Genomic DNA, 19,999 nt, shown 5'->3' with positions numbered 1-19,999 from the left:
CAAGCAATTCTAAGTACAACACTGGATATAATATTATAATCCAGCAACGATTGGAAGTGTTTCAGAGTGAGCTAGTTCAGATATATTAGATTGATTCTTATCGAAGATTCTCATGCCATTAACAAAAGGAGCACTTGGATGGAAGCCGTGGGAGCTGTTTCATAACCTACTGTGGGCTTGTTTTCCAGATGCCTCTGGATGCTACTCGGGTTCAGTAGTGCTGCTGCGAGGTCAGTCCTGCACAGCCTTGGCCAGCCAAGCCTTTACGGAGTCAGGCTTCAATGTGTCTTTCTGAATTATACTTCGCTTCTGCAAAGCGAAGCCTCTGACACGTTACAGAGGCATTTATGGGGCAAAATTAAGGTCACATCAACAGGTCTCCCCCCTCTTTTTACACTGACAGAGCTATAGTCAGTGTTTGTATCTAAAAATCTTTCTAGGATTCTTTATTATACGTAACATATTCATTTTTTTCCTTGAAAACATCCTTCTCATTTCACTGTACATTCCCAAATAAAACATTTTGTTTCAAATGCACAGCTGGGAGTATGCCAGGGTCATTCGGACGGGCTGTGTTGTCCTCTCTCCTCTGCAAAAAGGAGCCATTACAGAAACTTACCCCCCCCCACCCCAGTCAAAATGCTTAATGCAAAAAGAAAAGAACAAAATTTATTCCCGTAGTGTGCTTTGGCAGCAACCAAGTTAGTGACTAAAGAGGGGAAAGGGAGCCAGGGCTGTTCCTACCTATGTTAGAAACCACAGTCTGAGGGAGGAATACTGGCCTGGGAAGCCCAGCCAGGGCTGGAATAGCTCAAAACCTGTGTGTGCAAACACAATTAGGAGATGGCCACAACCGGGATGTCAATAGCCACGTGCACACATATGTTTTTGTGTGTTGGCTGCAAGGAGGAACAGGGAAAATTATAGCTTTTAAAAAGTAATTTGACTATTAACTCTAGAAGGCTTCTTAATGTTCCAATTGCTTCCAGAGAAGAACTTGCCCTGAGCTCCTCCCGTGGAAGGCGATACAGGCACAAAACACAGCCCCAGAGCCTCTGCAGCCCACGAGGAGCTTCTATTGCAGCTCATACCTCTTATGAAGACGTTTTGCATAACTTTGTTGATTCTAGTTATGGGTTTGCTAACTCCAAATGGAGCAAATATTCATAAGGGAAATGATACAAAGGTCTCAGACCTCTAATCACTAGTTGTCCAGAAGCAAGAAAGTAAATATAGCGAAGCAAAGCATAAAAAAGCTGCCTCATCCTGTGCAATATTATAAAGCTTAAAAGATTATATAAAAAAGATTTACAAACTTTGATTTAAAAATAAGAACAAAAGCAAAATGGTCATTATGACATGTTTGATATGAAAAACACAAAACTTTTTTTTATTTGTACCAGATGTGGATAGGCAGATGTGAACTGTTGGACAACAGTCAGAGAAGTGGAATTAGGGAAATATCCATAATTAATAACATGCCTGCGGAAACATGTTCTGTGCTTCAAAAAGAATTCAGGTGCTATTGGAACAGGGAGAACCTCCTTACCCTGAAGATGTTGACAAATTTGAAGAAATTCCAAGCAGGGGAAAAAACTGATTGGGGAAATAGATTACTTATGCAGAAAGATTAAAGAAACCAATCTTCTGCTCTAAATTACACCAATGTGGTTGAATTAAATTCAGTGAAGATGTACCAATATAACCAGGAGAAAAGCTGGACTGAAACACATGATAGGAAGAATTTGCTTAGAAATGGTCAGAGAAAGAACTCCCCTTAGGAAGGAAAGGAATTGGTAAAATATTTTAAAGAAACAGTAGGTCCTGTAATAAGACTTAAGCTGAAAAGAAGGAAAACGTTCCACCGCAGTTCCATCTGCTAAATCCCTCCTCTGGGATGTTTAACGTGAAGCTAGAGTACAGCCACTCACTGTACAAAGTAATTACACACAGGAGGTCGCCAGAGAATGCAATCAAGCAGTTCTCTTCGATATCCCTGTCATTCACAGAATGAGATACAACGTCTACATTCATTGTTTCTGTGCCCACAGCCATTAGTTCTTTCCACCTTAATTCACAGAGCAGTGACTAATGCATTATGAAAATTCATGCAAGCTGGATCACTTACCAAAATGTAATTGCACTGCCTTTATGTGCTAAGTCTACCAGATGTTCCATTTTGTATTCATCAAGAATACACTGTGTAAGAAGAGCTCCTCCAAAATTAATAAATCAATAAAATCCCATCATTCTTGATTTAATTACAATGACACTGCAAAAAAAAATGCTGGGGCCAGAAGGAGAGCAATCTTACCACTTATCCTTGCCTCCATGATAGTATGATCAAGAGAGGGTTTCTGCAATAGTGCTGGAAATACATATATTTGCTGGTATTTTCCTTTCAGAAGCAACAGCAATGCTTGCCAGTAGCTTAATTTACTGACCACTAGGCAAAGAGATCCAGAGCATGTGCACTTAATCCCAAAATACATGGAAATTCCACAGGTGGGAGTCCAGATAGAAATACAGAAGGCAGAAAAACGTTTGCAAACATTCACATTACTATTGTGTTCAGGGTTAACAACTGGAAATCTAGCCTCAGTGTTAGAAGCACCCTGGCAGCAACCACTTCAACCTACTGTTCATGATTAACAGTATCTGCCAAACCCCTGAAATCAGTCACTCACAGCTCAGACATGCAACAGTGTTCTTGACTGTCTTCTCTCTCATCCTACTTCCAGATCTTGTCTTTAAGCTTCCTTCTTCCAGTCTCTAGTCTCACAACTGAAATCTCTGTGGAGCTGTCAGACAGAGCAACCAAGTCAGATCTCCACTTGTGAGATGACACTCAGAAACCAAATGTAACTGTCTCACTACATTTCTGAGTAGATGAACATGCAAGATCCATGTTCTGGTGGTAGTTTCTGTAGGCAGCATAACGCCCTCCACAAGGGCCAATTACATTTATTTGCTTAGATGTTATTTATTTTATAGAATCATTCAGGTTGGAAGGCACCCAAGGGCCAGTCATCCACTGAATGAGGTCAGTCCCTCCCAGGTGTGGGACTTTGCATCTCTCCTTGCTGAATTTCACAAGGCCATGGTTGGTCCATTCCTCCAGGCTTTCCAGGTCATTCTAAACAGTAACACTACCTTCACGTGTACTGACTGCTCCCTTCACATTGGTGTCATCCAAATTTAATCAAGCTGCATTCCATTTCCTTCTCCAGGTCATCAGTAAAGATATTGAATAGGACATTACACAGATAGGCCCAAGAGCAGACTCTCAGGAACTCCACGGGTAACGGGACTCCAGGTACAGAACCAACTATTAACTGGCACCCCCTGAGCCCAACCCTCAGCCCTGTTTCACATCCAGCCAGTGTTCCACCTCTCTGCACTAACACCCCAACTTGGACCCAAGAGTGCCATGTCAAAAGTCTTGCTAAAGTTAAGGCAGACAATATCCACTGCAATCCCCTCATCCACAGATGTCATCATTTCATCAGAGAAGGTGATGGATCCATGCTGACTATTCCCAAATGACCCTCCTCGTCTGTCCAGGAATTTCTTCAGGATACGGCTGGGGTTTACACACCGAGCAAGAGACATGCTCTACTCAACCTATGAAAACAAACCTGGACGATGTACATCTACTATTGTTTAAGTGGAACAAAGGAAATGGGCAGCAAGTTCGCTTGGTGCTATCTATCTATGAGTATCCATATTGCATGAATAGGAATTCCAGAAACACCGTGTTCGTTGTACTTTTAATTCAACTAAGCTGAAGCAAAGCTAGACTAATACCAAACATTTTAAAAAATATATGTCTTAGTCTACACACAAAGCACACATCCCATGCCAAGTTACTCGAGCCATTCAGACAACTCTGCTACCACCTCTGCAACTCTAATGTTTCTGGCTTCAGAAATCAGTAGAAATCTTAAGCCAAAAAAGTAACAAAAACAAATCTGGTCTTTAGCATAGCAAAGGACCCATCTAAAATTAAATGGGATTTAATTTGCCTCTCAAGCTCTAGATGTGACAAATTTCAGAACAATGAGACACGAAACATTTAGAAGTCAGTACTCAAAATAGCATTTCTGATGGAAAGATTCCAGATGGGAGTGTAGCAACAGTAACTATGTTGCAGTAAGGCCAAGTTTTAAAAAAGCCACTAAGATATACAAAGCAAGAGCACCATTTCTTCACCCTTCCTCACATGCATATTTCCAGCACCCTTGATCCCTTGCTGCGTGACAATAAGAAAAAGAGTGCCTGAGTCAACAGAGAACTATTCGGTGACTATCCCTAAGGTCTTTACATAGCTTGTATTGCCTTAAATATCTCTGCCCCCTGAAAAGTTAAATTCGTTCTACATTCTTCTGGTAAGACTCAGGGCCAGCGTTCCAACAGGCAGTTAACTTGGATGTTGAGATCCCTCTTTTTAAGTGTGTCAGATAATTGTGTTGAAAAAAAGAATATGTTTAAATTACCCATGAATGGATCTTTCCATTATTCCCCATAATCTACATAAATGCTAACACAGTAGCAAGCTACGTGCCTTGTTTCAAACATCATCTGAAAAGAAAGCCAAAAAAGGCAGTTACATGCAATAGTTCTGCCTGACTTCTGCTTAAAAAAAAAAGTCTTATGAATATATGTACACCAGTGGCAGACCATATTTATAGCTTGCTCTTCTTTTGTCTCACTAGATACATTCTATTACTCTAAAATCTGCAATTTCACATTTTAATACAGTAGTTTCACTGGAGACAGACAAAACATCTATCACTAAAAAGCAAACATAAAACTTAGCGAGTTTTTCTTAACTAGTCTGTTCATAGCAAGTACTGCATCTTCTGGGAGAGCTTTTCAGGAACATGTTGATTTTTCACTACCACCTGCCTTTTCCACTTCCACTTCCACTTGGCCCCATTCACACGCTCATTTCCTCCATTCACACGCTGGGGGCACATTCCTACAGGCTTTTGGGCACAGGAAGAACTAAGCTGGCTCTGTCCAAACTCTCTTAACTGAGGTTAATACTGGAAACATGGAAGATCAAAACAGACATATCAAGTTGGCTTGAAGTAAACTGATGCAGAGCCTACTCATGCTTATGGGGCACCTGAGCCAACAAGCCCTGTGCAGAAGCCCTGGGACTTCTGCAAGTGATAAAAAATGGAATTTCAAAGCACTTAATGAATAGCTGTGTCTGATGACTACTTCCAACATATCCTTGAAGACTGGTTTCAATGCAATGTTTCAGGCCTGAGCAGTTTCCAGTCTCCTCAGAAAATCTCTTGCTCACCAAGGCCATCTTCACTTGCCAAGTTGACATTCTTGAGAGGACTGAAGAAACACAGCAAGGGAACCCACTCAGGTCGAGTTTTAATTCATGTGGTGGTTCTTTATTTCCAAATTCCAGTGGGTGAGGAGGGAAATAACCAGGCTGTTTGTGACCATGGAAAAAATACTAGAGTGATAGGTTGTGCCAGAAGACAACTCTTGTTATTCAAGCCACCAAAGAGAGGCCTCGTTCTGGAGTAGAGGAATTCGGGACAGAAATTAAGCACAAGACTGTAACAGCAACAGGGCACTGAAGGGAGACGATGCAGCTGCAGAGCAAAGCTCAGACAGAAAGACTCTTATTCAGCCAAGGATATTGTTTAGGGAGTTAATGCTGAAGAACTGCATTTTGAGGGCAAAGAGCATCAAAAAGACCTCCGGTGCTTTCCCCGCTCTGAAGGATGGCAGAGGCTCAGGGGATTAGCTGATGAGCAGGTGCTGAAACCAACAGAGATAACAGCCTGAAAAATGGGCACAGGAGCAAGATCAGCAGCAAATAAAGGAAATCCATGAACACGAATTAGGAAGAACCTTGCCCAAACACGTGGGAAAGCGTAGGTTTGTGAATTCTCTCTCAGTGGCAGGACGAGCAGACTCAGCACCACAGCGGTATCAGACCAACAAGAGAAGACCTTTGTCTCTCCCAGAGAACTGAAGGGCAAACATGGGTAGCCATTTGCCTGCAGCACCCAGGAGGAGCCCTACAGAACTGAAATGTCTTCACAGGTACCTTCCCTTCTTCCACCAAGTGAGAAATCAAAATTATGCAACACAGGGAGAATTACCATCATTTGGGAGACAAAGGCTTCACAGAATAGCACAACTTAAAACAGACCACAAGTCTGCATTAAACACACTCAACTCCAAATAAAAACACAGAAAGCAGTAAATTGCTCCAAGGGTTTTTAAGCCCCCAAGTCTTTTTTTTTTTTTTTTCATTTTGCTATTCTGCAAAAAATGCAGAAATATAAAGAAGTCTTAAAAGCAATGAAATCCTAATAGTCCTTTATCAGACTAAAAGGATTTAAATTTTTCCACTAAATCATCAAGTCATAAGATTAATTCAGAAAAATGTATACTTTACCAACGATGGTCTGCAGCACCGTAGGACCCTAACAAACAGAAATGTTGCAGTCAAGGAAAGTAAGACTTGTTCTTCCACTCAGAGCTACACATCTGACCATGCTTCAAGCTGTTTGCAGAGTTGCTGTGCTCTGGTATGTTCAGCTGAGAGTGAGTCTGAATGTAGAGCACAGGCTTCCAAAATTGAGTATTACTTACAAATAACCATTTAGTGAAAACTCCTGTTTTCAAGTTTTCTATTTACCTTTTGTCAACATAGTGAATTTAGCATAGTATTTCCCTCTAAGCACTGTCTGAAGGGGGTATAAGATGCAAACAAACTTATATGGAAAGATTTTCAGACAGAAAGTAGGTACTTATCTGTGTAACTGGTCATTGCTTTAATAGTTCTCATCTCTCTGAGACTGCACAGAAGCCCTGTCTCCCTGCAAAGATCTCAGTCTGTTGGCCAGGTGTAACTAGGTAATGTCTTCACTTTACCAGTGTCACTTAGGCTTCACCAGTTTAAGTGGCACATTTACAGTAAGAAATTAGGCAGAGTGCATCACATTGCTATTACATTCAAATTTTACAAAAATCAGATACTTTCCTACTCTTCTTTCCCCTAAATGGGGATGAAATGGAACGCTGGCAACAGGACATTTCTAGAGAAAAGCACCAATGCCATTGTTTGTGACCATCATTAGCCCATTTTGTCACCAGTGGAACAGAAATACTCGTCAGTCATTGCAGCCAAAGAGCTTTCCAACTGGCCTCGTCAAAACCAACCAGAAACCAATTTCTTGTGCCAGCTGCATAATTTAATTCACAATTATATTTCATCTTTTAAGCAAGCTCAGAAGCCCTCAGGCCCTCCCCAGATGCAGAAAGAAGGAAGCCTGGGTTGTTTTGTTTTGCGAATACCCTCAATTGCCAGCTCAATTCAACACCTTATGGATTCCTCTACATCCTGTTGTTAGGGGCTGCCATTGCAAAGCAGGTACTTCTACTCCCGGAACAAAAGGATCTGCCACACTGAGGGACACCTGACTTGCACATCAGGTTGCAGAGTTAATTTTAAGGTTTTCTGGAAGTATTTCTTTACTGTACAACCTTTTCTTTCAGATAACACGGAGCAGAAAATGGCTATAGTAAGCACTATTTGCAGGCGCTTTATCTACTCAATGAGCATTTCTAGTTCTACCTAACATGGCATTTTCCTTCCATGAATAGTTCACATCACACTTACCAGCTCATAAGTTCCATCTTTTTCCTATTCACACAGGCCTTAGCATCTTCTACATGGGAAGAGTATGATCTCTTATGAAAAACAGAAATTAATTACTTAATACTTAATTCCAGAGCTACTAATGTGCTAAGAAAGAACACACTTTCAACTGGGGGCAAAGGTGTTAAGCTTCTTTAAGGGATAAAATAAAAGAAAACAAACAGCATGCCACTACTGTAACACTGTCCAACAGCTCACACACAAACCACACGTTTCCAGTTTTCTGTTGACAGAGAACAGCCATCCACAGTGTTAAAAAAGCAGTTTCCCCATTAGGTGCCCTCACAAAGTTTTCAAACTATTCAAACACAAAGGCATAAATCAAGAAAACAATGCTGGTGCAAGATGTTACATGTAAGTTATACTAAGACGTTAAAGAAAACCATCTGGGCATAAAATGTAAATAGAGCCAGCATACAAAAATTCAGAGGAAAATAAAATCAACCACACATTTCAAATGCCCCAAATACAGAGCCTTTATTCTGTAAGACCACTGAATTTTAACTGCAAACATCCATCTCAAACAAAACATTCAGCTTTCAAAATATCACTGAAACAGCAGACTAAAGCTTATGCAAGATGCAGTTTTTTCCAGATTTTTGGCTTACTTAAGATATAGTTCTTTAGGATGGGCAATAATCAGTGGTAGTTATTAGAGCTTACTAGAGGGACTTACCATTACATATTTTACGTTTCGGTTGTACTTAAAGTCAAAATGCAAATACCAAGGCAGCATTCACATAAAAGATGAGGAGAATTTGCCTCAAACGCCTTATACCCAAAACAGAGGGGCTGAGGAACATCACTGCCCCGTTTGTGAGATACTGCCAGAAAGAGATGGTGAATTCCTAAATCGTAATGGAGAATTTCTATCAGAATTAAACCTAAAAAGGGTTCAGCTTCCTGTCCAGTTTCCAAATGGTAAAGCCATCTGGCCATGCTTTAGAGACCCCAGAGATGATGAGTAATCCTGAGAAACAGAATGAAAGAGAAAAAAAGCAAATGGCTGGATACACAGCCCAAAGACAGAGACTGCAGGATTGAAAGAAGGTTAGAAAATAAACCTCAAAAGGCACTATTTCTGTAAAGCAACTGTTTTCATAGGTGTCTAAAACAAATTTAGAAAAAAATATATCTTTTTAAAATTCAAACTTGGATGTTAAGGGGACGAAATACCAGAACTCCTGATTTCTCATGCTGATTGAGTTCAGATCACTTGCATAAGCAGCATACTTGAGATTTGATTACATAGCTAGATTTTTTGTTTATTTATTTACTTTTAAACAGGATGCTTGCTTGGGTTTAACTTGGTTTGGGGAAATGGAAGTAAGGAAGATTTTTGAAAACAAACAAATTACAAACAAACAAACAAGTTAAAAACTAAAATCTGTCATGCCAAAGCCCTCTCTCTGGAGGCTGGTACCTTCTGGTTCCCAGCACCTTCCTCCTCCCCCCGGGCTGGTGCAGGACCAGGCAGCGAGCAGCAGCCTCACTCCCAGCACAGCCCAGCTCACAGACGATGGGACTCAGTTTGTCACTGGTTTCTGAGATAATTATCGAGACAGGGAATCCTGGCTTCGGTTCCCACTTCAAGAAGGGAGTACGTGATCCCAATCATAAACCATACTAGCAGCAGCAAATGATGTCTTAGCAGCATTTATAGCTGAAGTTTAAAATACTCATACAGTTTGTATAAAACAGATGTGAATTTTCAAACTAAACAACAGATTTCTACTAAGAGGAAAGAAGTTGAAGCAAGAGAGGAGAGTACTCCCTCTGTCCTTTGCTGCTGAGGAATCAAAAAATGAATGATGCTTCTCTGACAGCTAATGCAATAAGTTTCAATTTTCCTGCTGATCTGGTTTTATTCTCCTTTTCCAAACAATTTTTTCCTTTTCTGCTTTTCATATTTCTAGGAGATTCTACCTACATATGACTTTGTTGATAGGTCTCATCTCTTTATTTAAAAATATATGGGTTTTTTCCCCACAGATAGGATTTTTTATTACAGTCTTCTGTGTTGAAGTTATTGTCCCAGATATTGCATTTATGTGGGCCTTTTGCCTGGAATCTGCAGCCTTTCTTAAACCATCTACTTTTCCATAGGAGCCCTAAAGTATCTAAGTCAGATCTCAAATCACCAGTGTGTTAGGCTTTTTCTCCCTCCTCTCCCAGACCACACAATGCGGAATAGCCTGGGCAAAGACTGCATCCTCTGCAAAGACTGTATTTTCTAGTGGACAGATCAGTTTGTGGATTTAATTGCACTTGGCTTCATCATGCTTTGTGTAATAAAGAGGGACTGCTAGAGACTGCTCATATTGAACATGTTCTTCATAAAAAAAGTTAGTCGGTTATTTATTCTATCTGATGTCAGGCAAAGGTGTTTCACAGTATTTCCCTTTTTTAGTCAATCTTTTCTAAACCATCTGATCTATCGCTGCCATCAGTTTTCCAGCTGTGCAAACCTACAGACTTGACCAGGAACAACGAGAACGGAGGAGGCAAGAACTGCTTCTTCTGCAGGTGCAGTGTATCTAGCAATCACATCCCTCCTCTGGTTTGGCCCTTTAAGTTGACGCTACAAACCAAACATTAAAATAAAATAAAAAATAAAATAGCTTCATGTCATTTTCAGGGAGACCCGTGTAGCCAAATGCTCTTACAGCCTGTTCTTAAATTCTGAAAAGCATATACTAGAAAATTTATACTGATCATTATTTAGCTGTGAAGTCGTGCTGAGTGTCAGGAAGGCAACAAAAGCAACAAGAGCAACAAAATAAAATAGTGAATAAAAGAAAAGTGTTCACTGAAAACTGGCAACTAAATCTGAACCTTAATAGAAAACCGCAGACTTAAAGCAGATTTTTCTTTATGTGTTAGAAATAAAAGTTACCCCTTAATTAAAGCTTAACATGTTTCTGCCAAGCACTGGCGTGAACGCAGAAGTACAGCAGGGATTTCCAGCACGTGATGTGGCACTGCCTTGGTGGGGCTGGATTGGAAAGAAGCGGTTTTTTAGAAACAATTTGAACTGTGACCCAAACTTTTCATGAATGACAGTCTCAATGGGTTGGGACATTCTGAAGTTACAGGAACTGTTCGTCTGAAAAAAGTCTATCCAGAATATCAGGAAAACAACTTTTGATTTTTGGCAAAGCCCCAGGAGCAGCAGCGATGGCACAGCGCCACGGCACAGGGACGCTGCGAGAACCAGCAGAAGAAATGCATTTGGTAACTCAGAACACAAACCCCTCCTCCCCAAGCCCATGCAAAAATGGCTTCTGATTGTTGTGCTAAACCATCGCGGGGGATTTACTGCATATCAGAGGCGTATGGAGTGTAAACATTGCCATGCCCTTCGTCCCCCTGCAGCAGCAGTGTCTGTGACATGTGGCACCGCCGCTGTCCCCGAGGGTGCTCCCAGTCTGTAACGGGAACCACAAACATCGTACCTCTGACAACTGCCTCTGTCTCATGATTCGTGCTGCTGCTTCATAACTTCTCCTCCCTCCTCTTGCTTTCTCGACTTATTTCACTGGCAGTAAACTCAGAAGATTAATAATGCTATTAATACTTTACTTTCTCTGCCAGATCTTCTTGGGTGGCCAGTTTCCAGCAGTGTAACTATCTTTACTTGCTCACATCTCCTTATTCTCCCTGCCAACCCTTTTTAGCATTTTTATTATATTCTGCAAATATTAAGGTCCCAGTGCATTGTCAGAATCCCAAGTATAAACTATTTGAAGGAAATACATTAAAGCAACAGTTAGTTACAATTTATTTGTAACTTGTGCATCTTTTCACTAAGTAACTAAAAGCAAATCAAGCTGTCGGAATGGATCTCTGGCTGATCAGACACCATTAGATTCAGTGAAAAACTACTCAAGTGAAAGACTGACAGCTTATAATATAACTGGAGCTCATCATAATCTTCATCATCCTTTTTGCAGCCACCTTAGAGTATGAGCGTGAATTTCTGCCCGTCACTATTATGGCAATGATGGACACATAAAATCCTTGCCCTGGATTCTGATTCATCACAAAATGAATATGAGTCCTGTGTCTCTTCAGCTACATAGCATTGCAACAAATAGTCACCTCCACTCTGATTTCAACTGGTATAGACATTAGGGTAATCTGTGCTTTGCAAAACTGCAAATATAAAAAGCAGAAAGTCTGAATCCTAGTTCTCTATTCCTGGTCAGAGAAAACATAAAACAGTAAAAGACAAAAATGTCAAAACAACAATAAACTATTTCAGGGCCTGGGATAATAAATTTTATTATGGCCCTTCTAACATGTGAAGCACTGCTATTCAAAATACAAAAGGTATGGAAACAATAGCATTGCAGCGTGAGAGAAGCACGATGCCAACTCTTCTGTCCTTTGGTGCCATGTGTGTCTGCAGCCACAGCCCTGGCCAGCAGCGACGCATCCTGTCAGCAAGATACACCCCAGCTTCAGAGAACAGCCTGAAGCATCACTGTGTCTTTGGAAGTGAAAGTCAATAAAAACACTGACAAAGGAATGCAGCCAGACCGTTAGCAGAGTCGTACAATTTCCAGTCCTTCTTCATTCCCTCCTGCGTCAAGTCCTTCAATCAATAAAATAGCTTTTTGAGCTTGCCTTTTGTTCTACTTTGCCTCAATATTATTTTCAATGTTTACCACAATGTATCTTCTAAAATACATGAAAATTAACACCATACTAAGAAACTATCTCAGACTGCCTTTTTTCTCCATGCCCTTAACAACACAACCATGGCCTGAAAATGTTTACAGCTGAAGAATTTTCGCCAGAGCAATAGCACAGCACCTGGGAGCTCGGAGGACAGGCAGCTCTAAGCGTGCTGGTGCCTGGCTATCTGCTGTAAAGAACCACTCAGGCAAGGAGAGAAGCAGAACCCTGGCCTTGCCGTTAGAGGGATATACTTGGCCCTGGGGGAGGGATCAGCATCGCTTCTTCCTCTGCCCTGTTGCTTTATTCCTTTTCTCTACTTCCCCCATTAAGTCTCCTACTATATTTTTTATTTTTTGGTTATTCCTCATCCTTTTTCCTTTTGTTGTCTTTATACAGAAAAGACACTTCCATGAAAAGTGAGTTAATTGACTTTCTCCTTTCCCTTTCCTTTGCCTACTGTTTTTCCCCCATTATTTTTCCTATTTCCCCACAAAACACGGCCAACCTCCCTACTTTGGTTAATGCCCAGTTATTCTTCCCTGGCAGCAAGGGGAGGACACTGAGTAGAGTTTGTACAAACCGTACAGAACTCCTGCCATCTCTGGCAGCCTGTTATTCCCAGGCTTATGTTATTGAGCTGAACGTGAGGCTGAGACCGTCCAAAGTGCAATCAGGGCAATGAACACAACTGAATAGATTAACAATTCCCATGTTACATTAGGCTTATGTTCATCTTGTAACCCTGTATGTTTGTTTTGTGGATTTCTGCCTCTTCTGAGAAGTGCTGTTCCTTTTGAACAGGATGTTGCCAACTGTTGTTTTTCCACCAAAGCAGACCCAACCCAACATGCTCATACACTGGAATCTCCGAACAGCGACTCAAGCTGGAAACAACCTGGTGATCTGGACCTGAACAGCCATTATCTCTTTGCCATGAGACTGCCAGGCCCCTAACACACACCTATGTGGTTTTTTAGAATGCACAAAAGTAGCCATGTACCCTCTTTGTGCTGCAGAAAGGCTCAGAGCACGGCGCACACACTGGCAAGGCAGGAGCTTCCTTAACCTTGTTAGTGACATCTGCACCAGCCCAGGGCCACGCAGCCTGCACAGATGGCCAGCAGTTGTTACCCCAGGTTTCACACCACAGCCCCTTGATCCCCACACACAGACTGCCCGGGTACCAGCACAGTTTAACCCATGCAGCCTCTGCACCGAGCCCCAGCGGCCCCAGGGGACGGGGAGGCAGGTCACCCACAGCACCGATGCCCAGCCTGGCCTTGTCGTTGTGTTCAGACACTTGTGGGATTTCACCCCAACAAAGGGTCTGAAGGAAACGTGGAGGATTAAAATATCATGCCATTGCAAAACGCAAAGCGTTCACAAAGGCAGGTTCAGCAAGTAAAGGTTGGGTTCAGCCACAGCTTATCACCAGAGCACGCTCCTCGTGAGGGCGAGGTGTGAGCAGCACTTGCCGTTTGTCATGTCACACTGTTTAAATAATACAGCTCCATTTTTCATTTTGTTTTCCCTTTACTAGTTCATACAGGCAGACACTTGTTTATTTCTCTCTGAAAGACTTTTCTTAGGGAGAGATAAGTTACTTGGGGAGAGGAAAGGTTATATATTCAAACACAGTGTCAAGGTTGTTGCCAGACTGATGAGTCTCAGCTGTGCATCCTCCAGAGAAAGAAATGGTCAGACCTGTACTTGTATGTGAAATTGGATTTACCAAGAAGTTGCACTAAGAGACACTAACTTCATTAGTAGCTGGTAACCACAGCAGAACTGTTATTTATACTATCCTACAAGGCAGCACCAGAAACATTAATCTCTTACCAATGTTTTTAAGTTTGAAGAGGAAATTTGCCACAGAATAAAGGTAGTCATGACCAGCCTGTTTGGTTTTCATATAGGTGAATAAATTATTTCCTCACAGTACACTGACTGCTGCGTGGACATTAACAGTCTTATCCACCTGGGCATATCATTCAAAATAAATAAGGTTTTTTTACTGATGTGCATTTTATTAAGCTCTGTTCCTGACTGCCCTTACTATGTAACAAGCCTGGCTGTTAGAAGACACCCATCTCATCTACGGATCTGTAAGAAGATGTTCCTGCACCTCAGTGGTCCCACACAGGGCTTTTCAAGCTTCTGCAATCACCTGTATGTCCCATCACTGAGCCACACCAAGAAACAGCCCATACTGCGTAACGAGGCAAACAGGAGTTGTCACTACTCAGAGGCCACACTCTCAATGAAATCCAGCAGATGTTGTAAAGCCTTCACAGCCAGAAGGGCTACGAACACAGGATTTGCAAGACAAGCTCTAGGCTTTATTCCACCCAAGCTGCTGCATCTCCAGACAAAGGGAGCTGTAGAAAGCAGCGTCGCTGTGGTGCCCTGGCACGATTCCTGGTGCCCAGGAGCACAGCGGCTCCAACAGCAGACACTCACCTCTCCAGCACATCCCTCCCTCAGAGCCTGCTCCAGACACCACAGTAGATCCAGGGTTTCTGGTCCTTTGGCTTTCCAACAGATGCAAAACCTGCCCTCTCCAAAGGCCCCAGGTAGGCTTCAGCTCAGCGCACTCCGAGACAGGAGCTCTCCAGCTTATCTTTACACCTCCCTTTCCTCCCAGGAATACAGACTTCCCCACTCACGCACCACAGACAACTGAGCACAGGTTTCCTACCAGGCTGCTGAGGAAGGAAACCCAGGCCAGAACCCAAATCTTGATCCAGGAACACTCTGGACCAGCCCCTGCCCAACCCGAGGTGCTTTGGAGCTCCTGTTTTCTCCTCCTGGCAGTGCTCCTCCAGACCCCACTGTCCCTCCCGACGGACCTGCCCTCTCTGCCTCCCTCATTGCCACAGGTGCCAAGCTCTTTTGGCAAGACACCACCCCGGTCCCCACCTCTAGTTGTTGTTTGCTGGCAGCTCCCCCCGCTCTTTACAAACACAAGAAGTGTTCAGATTGATCACATTTTGATATGGAATTCACTTTGTTCAGTAACGTGCCCAAACCTGAGTGTGTGTTGAGGAAAAGAACTGTTTCACATAATAATTATAGAAAATTCTCTTCCTGTAAAATCCTGTTATTTTGACAAAGACGGAGATTGTTTGGGTCCAGGAAGTGAGGTCAGGTTCAGATCCTGGGGAGAGTGGTGGGGAGGGATAATAACACTTCGGGTTTTTGCAGCATTCCTTATCCCGAGATCTGAGCCCTGTCTCCAGCATATTACAACAGCAGGATATGTTATCTTATGCAAACTCCTTCCTAAATTTCACAATAGCTGAAACAAGCAGGAATCATTAAATTTGTGTGCTATTGCTCTGCTGCTATGAAGGTTGGAAAACAGCAATACGGTTCCTTCTTTGCTTTGCTTTTATCTAAATAAACCGTAACATGATCAGAGCAGAGGCATTTATCCTCGTTGCTTTTGCCAAGTATCTACATTACTTTTAATGGTATATAACTATTAAAAATAACAAAATGAATGGGAAAACAGAAATAGGTAACAGAACTCTCCTCCTTTAAGCAAGTTACCCAACTGCAACCCCTACAAAATGCTCAGTTGCCCTTTTACTACATCTGGTTCAAAGGCCACTAAAAATGGGATTCTTTGCACTGACATCAAAGGGCCCTGAGTAGGGCTGTCTGTAACAGGAGGGGAGACAAGATTAACTTCAGCTTTCTGGCTATGGAACCCAAGCAAAAAGTAACTTAAATAACAATCAGAAGATAATGTTTTCTGGGGAACCTACTGATTTCAGCACATTTTTTCAAACATCAGCTACCACCTATTAAGTTGCTTGCTTTGTGAGGGTGATGCAGCCCATGCTATTAAACAGTGCTTGCACCTTAGTATCATTTCTTTCAATAGTAGTAAAGAACATTGTGATTAACAAGGAAGCAAAAGAGTGGGAAAAGAGATAAGAATGGCTTATAAATGTAATAAATAGATTGGTTGCCTTTAGCTAGTATCCCAACTGTATTGGCCAGGCTTTCCTCTTGGCCCGCTGTGAAGCTGTAAGAATAGTGCCAAAAAATTCCCCACTGCTGCTGAAACCCTACCGTACCTTTTAAATGCAGGCTTTATTACCAGGGTAAATATATCCTAGAAGGTTAGCTTTTAAAGTGGTTTCACTCAGTAACCAACCTTATTTAAACACATCTGGAACTTCTTTATAACTCATAACTATTTTGCATAGTCACCTGTATGATGGAGGTTAAATGCTGTGGAATTACTGCTGGGGTCTCTGATTGCTTCACAATGGCACGAGTGTATTTATAAAGCAGGGATACAAGGGGCAGAGAAGGGCTAAACAAAACCAAGATTATGTTCCTAATTGAAATGGCAGTCCAGGGCTTTCAGACTTAAAATCTGGAATCTGAGCTTACTTTTCTTAACATCATCTGTTTCGGCTGCTCCACATTCCAGGACTCATTCAGCCTTGACCTCATCTTTAAGATGCATTCTCCCTTCAGTCAATTAGAAGTTCTCAAATAGACAGTACTTACACCAGGGTAGATCTGCTGATTGTCTTCCCTCAGCTGCCTGGGTGGCCCCACAAGGAGGAAGTGTCTTGGCCCAGGGGATTCCTGCGGGGCTCCCCCACAGCGCTGGCTCCGGGGGTCTCCGTGGGGAGAGGGAGGGCTCCAGCAAGGACCATGGTGGGGATGGGAATGAAGGGAAGAACTGATTCCACACACTGTGGCCAGGGCTCTCGAGAGTCTCACAAAGTCTCATCCACTCTGAGACTTGACAATGAAATACAGAAAGGAACCTACAAAGTGAAAACAATTTTGAAAGAAAAGCTGTAAAATAATACAAAGTGGATCTCTTGGCTTCCAATTTATGCCCACTACCTCAATAGCTACTACTTTTTTTTTTTTTAAACTAAATGAAAAGATTAATCCTTAAACAGATTTACAAACCCACTTTGCACCACACGTATCACCAGCACTGATACCCACACATCATTTATAACTACCCCAACTCCAAGTGGAACCTTGGATTTTTAAGATGTATTTGTTGCTATTCGCTTAACCGGCATTCTGCTTTGTGACTGCTGTGTTTGTTAAATAAAAAGGTCTCAAGTCATTAGGTAACAGGTGACACAAATGACTTGATAATCAGTGTAAATGAGAACCAGGCCAACAACATTCAGAAGCATTAGTTCCTTCCCTGGGAGTCTCTCTCTTCCTGTAGAGCCCAGGTCTTATCTTTTAAAGCTTACCTGAGATCATTTGACCAAAACCTTGCCCTTTATTTCTGAACTCTGATAGCTAATTTCAGAATATATTTTATTACTCCTTTTGTTTACACAGCACTCGGTATCAGTGCTGATGTGGCCTCCCCTGGCTTCTCAGAAATAAAACAGGACACGGAAGAAAAAGTAAAGCAATACAGAAGAGACCTTCAAAGTATCATTTAAAAAAAAATTGAACAATATTTTTTAGAAAAATGTGATTAAATCAATTCACAACACATGACCTTTTTATGCCATAATGGACCTATACATATGATAGAGTTACATATTATTCATTTTAATTTCTTATTCCTATGATAATTTTATATCATTATTAAAAAAAATGTTGCAATGAATAAAATGAAATTCATAAATGAGAATTTGGACTCATGTCATTGTTATTTATCAACCCAGCAACATCTAACCCATACTCCCTATTTCCTGCAGTGATGAGTTCTGTTAAACAGTAACTGCACAATAAATCTCTATTTTTTTCCTTTTTCAGGTAAGTTAAAATGCAATCGTGTATCCAACGGTATCAGAGTACAATACCTACCGCTTCCTGATTTGAAACAATTATTTTTTCTACTTATATAAGAAATGGAAATAACTTCAAAACTATTCTTTTTCTCAGAGATGTTTTGTGAAACCTTTCAAAGTATCAGCAGCTGCACACCTGGAAGCCGGGGCGTAGCTCTGCCGCTGCTCGGGGAGCACGACCCCCCCGTCAGCCCCACAGCCATCACCCCGTGGGTCCCTGCAGGACCCCTGCCCAGGGGGGAGCCCTGGCTGCCCTGGGGGAGGAGGGAACCTCCATGTCCTGTCACCTTCAGCAGCTCCATGGGACCTACTCCCCCCACGGAGTTACACCAGCGACGGCACCGGAACTATCCCAAATGAGCAGAACCAAATCTGGTGTCAACACCTGAGCAAGCTGCTCACAGCCACGTCCTCCTGAGAGGCACCGGCTGCAGGGGTACAAACCCTAGAAATTGACTGAAATCCTGTCTTTTCTAACTGGGTTTTGGAGACAGGGCATGATTAATGCTTCTGACGTTTCAATTCTATAGTGCAAAGTCTTGGCATTTGCATAAACTGTGCCAAACAAAAGCAATTTCAGTGTCCACAGAGAGCTGTGGTCTCAGCAAAGCTTGAGAAAAAAGGAACTTTCTAGCTCTTCCCCTGTCTTTGATGACCATCGACCTTTTGTTATTAGCTGGGAATACTAAATTACCGGGCAACTAAAGCTCTCCCATGAAACTCACCATCTTTAGAAACTGGCAAAAGGCAAGGTTTGACAAAGTGACAAAACGTGACATCTTAACGAGGGTTTTTTGTAAGTGTTGTTACTGAATAGTCCAGGGCAGAAGCTGGAACTGGGGGCAGGGCTGGAGAAGAGTGGGATGTGGTGGAGAACAGCGTTCCTGCTTGGGATAACGTAACTTGAGCGGTCCTGCAACTAGTTTCCTACTCGCAAAACAGATTTCAACAAATATGTCAAATTGGCATGATACATAAAAGCAATTTTGGCTGCAGCTCTTCCTGTTACCACTGAAACATTCTTAAATAAAACATTGTGTTTTGATTTAAAATACCCACAATTAAATTTGCTAACCTTTCTCCACATGCTATCTACACGTTTCCTATAACAGGATGTATTACACATACTACTGTAAGAGAAGATATAGCCCGTTCCCTTAACCCTTAAACCCTCACCCATTATCATGAACAGCCGCCGTGATACCAGCGGGGCCGCAGCGGGAGCGGTTCTCCCGGCACGTGTCGGGTGTTTCACCCTTTACCTTGAGTTTTGCACTCTGGGAGGGTTTGCCTGCACGGAGCTGTCACGATTAAGTGGGGAAAAAGAAAGCGTTAGTAAATTGGTGACTTAACTTCACCCGGAAAATAACTAGCAGAGTCCTGGGGAAAAAGCCCCGAACAATTCCCAACCCTGTAGCCCAGGTTTGGGTCCAAACTTGGCGTTTTCATGGCACAAGCCCTCCTGGAGCTGCCCACGTTGCCCAGGACGCGGACCGGGCGGTGCCGAGCCGAGCCTCCCGTCCCGGGCGGTGCTGCCCGTCCCGGCCCGGCACCTGCGGGCGCGGGGGGCGGCGGCGGGAGGCGGCGGCGGGAGGCGGGGGGTGCCGGCGGGTGGGAGGCGTCTGCGGGTCGGGTTTCTGCCGGGCCGGGGTGGGAGGGAGGTGTGTGTGTGGGAAAAGCCGCGCCATGGAGCTCCCCTCCCTCTGACACCGCGCTCCCGCCGGGACCGGGGCGGCGCCGCAGGAGAAGGACCCTCGGCCGGGAGCGGGCTGGGGAGCGGCGGGGGGCGGCAGCCCCCGGACCCTCCCCCCCCCCC

Source organism: Calidris pugnax, unplaced genomic scaffold (assembly GCF_001431845.1).
Source record: "Calidris pugnax isolate Ruff unplaced genomic scaffold, ASM143184v1 scaffold50, whole genome shotgun sequence".
Classification (NCBI taxonomy): domain Eukaryota; kingdom Metazoa; phylum Chordata; class Aves; order Charadriiformes; family Scolopacidae; genus Calidris; species Calidris pugnax.
The sequence above is the reverse complement of the archived record's forward strand: the minus strand, read 5'-3'. Positions refer to the sequence as shown.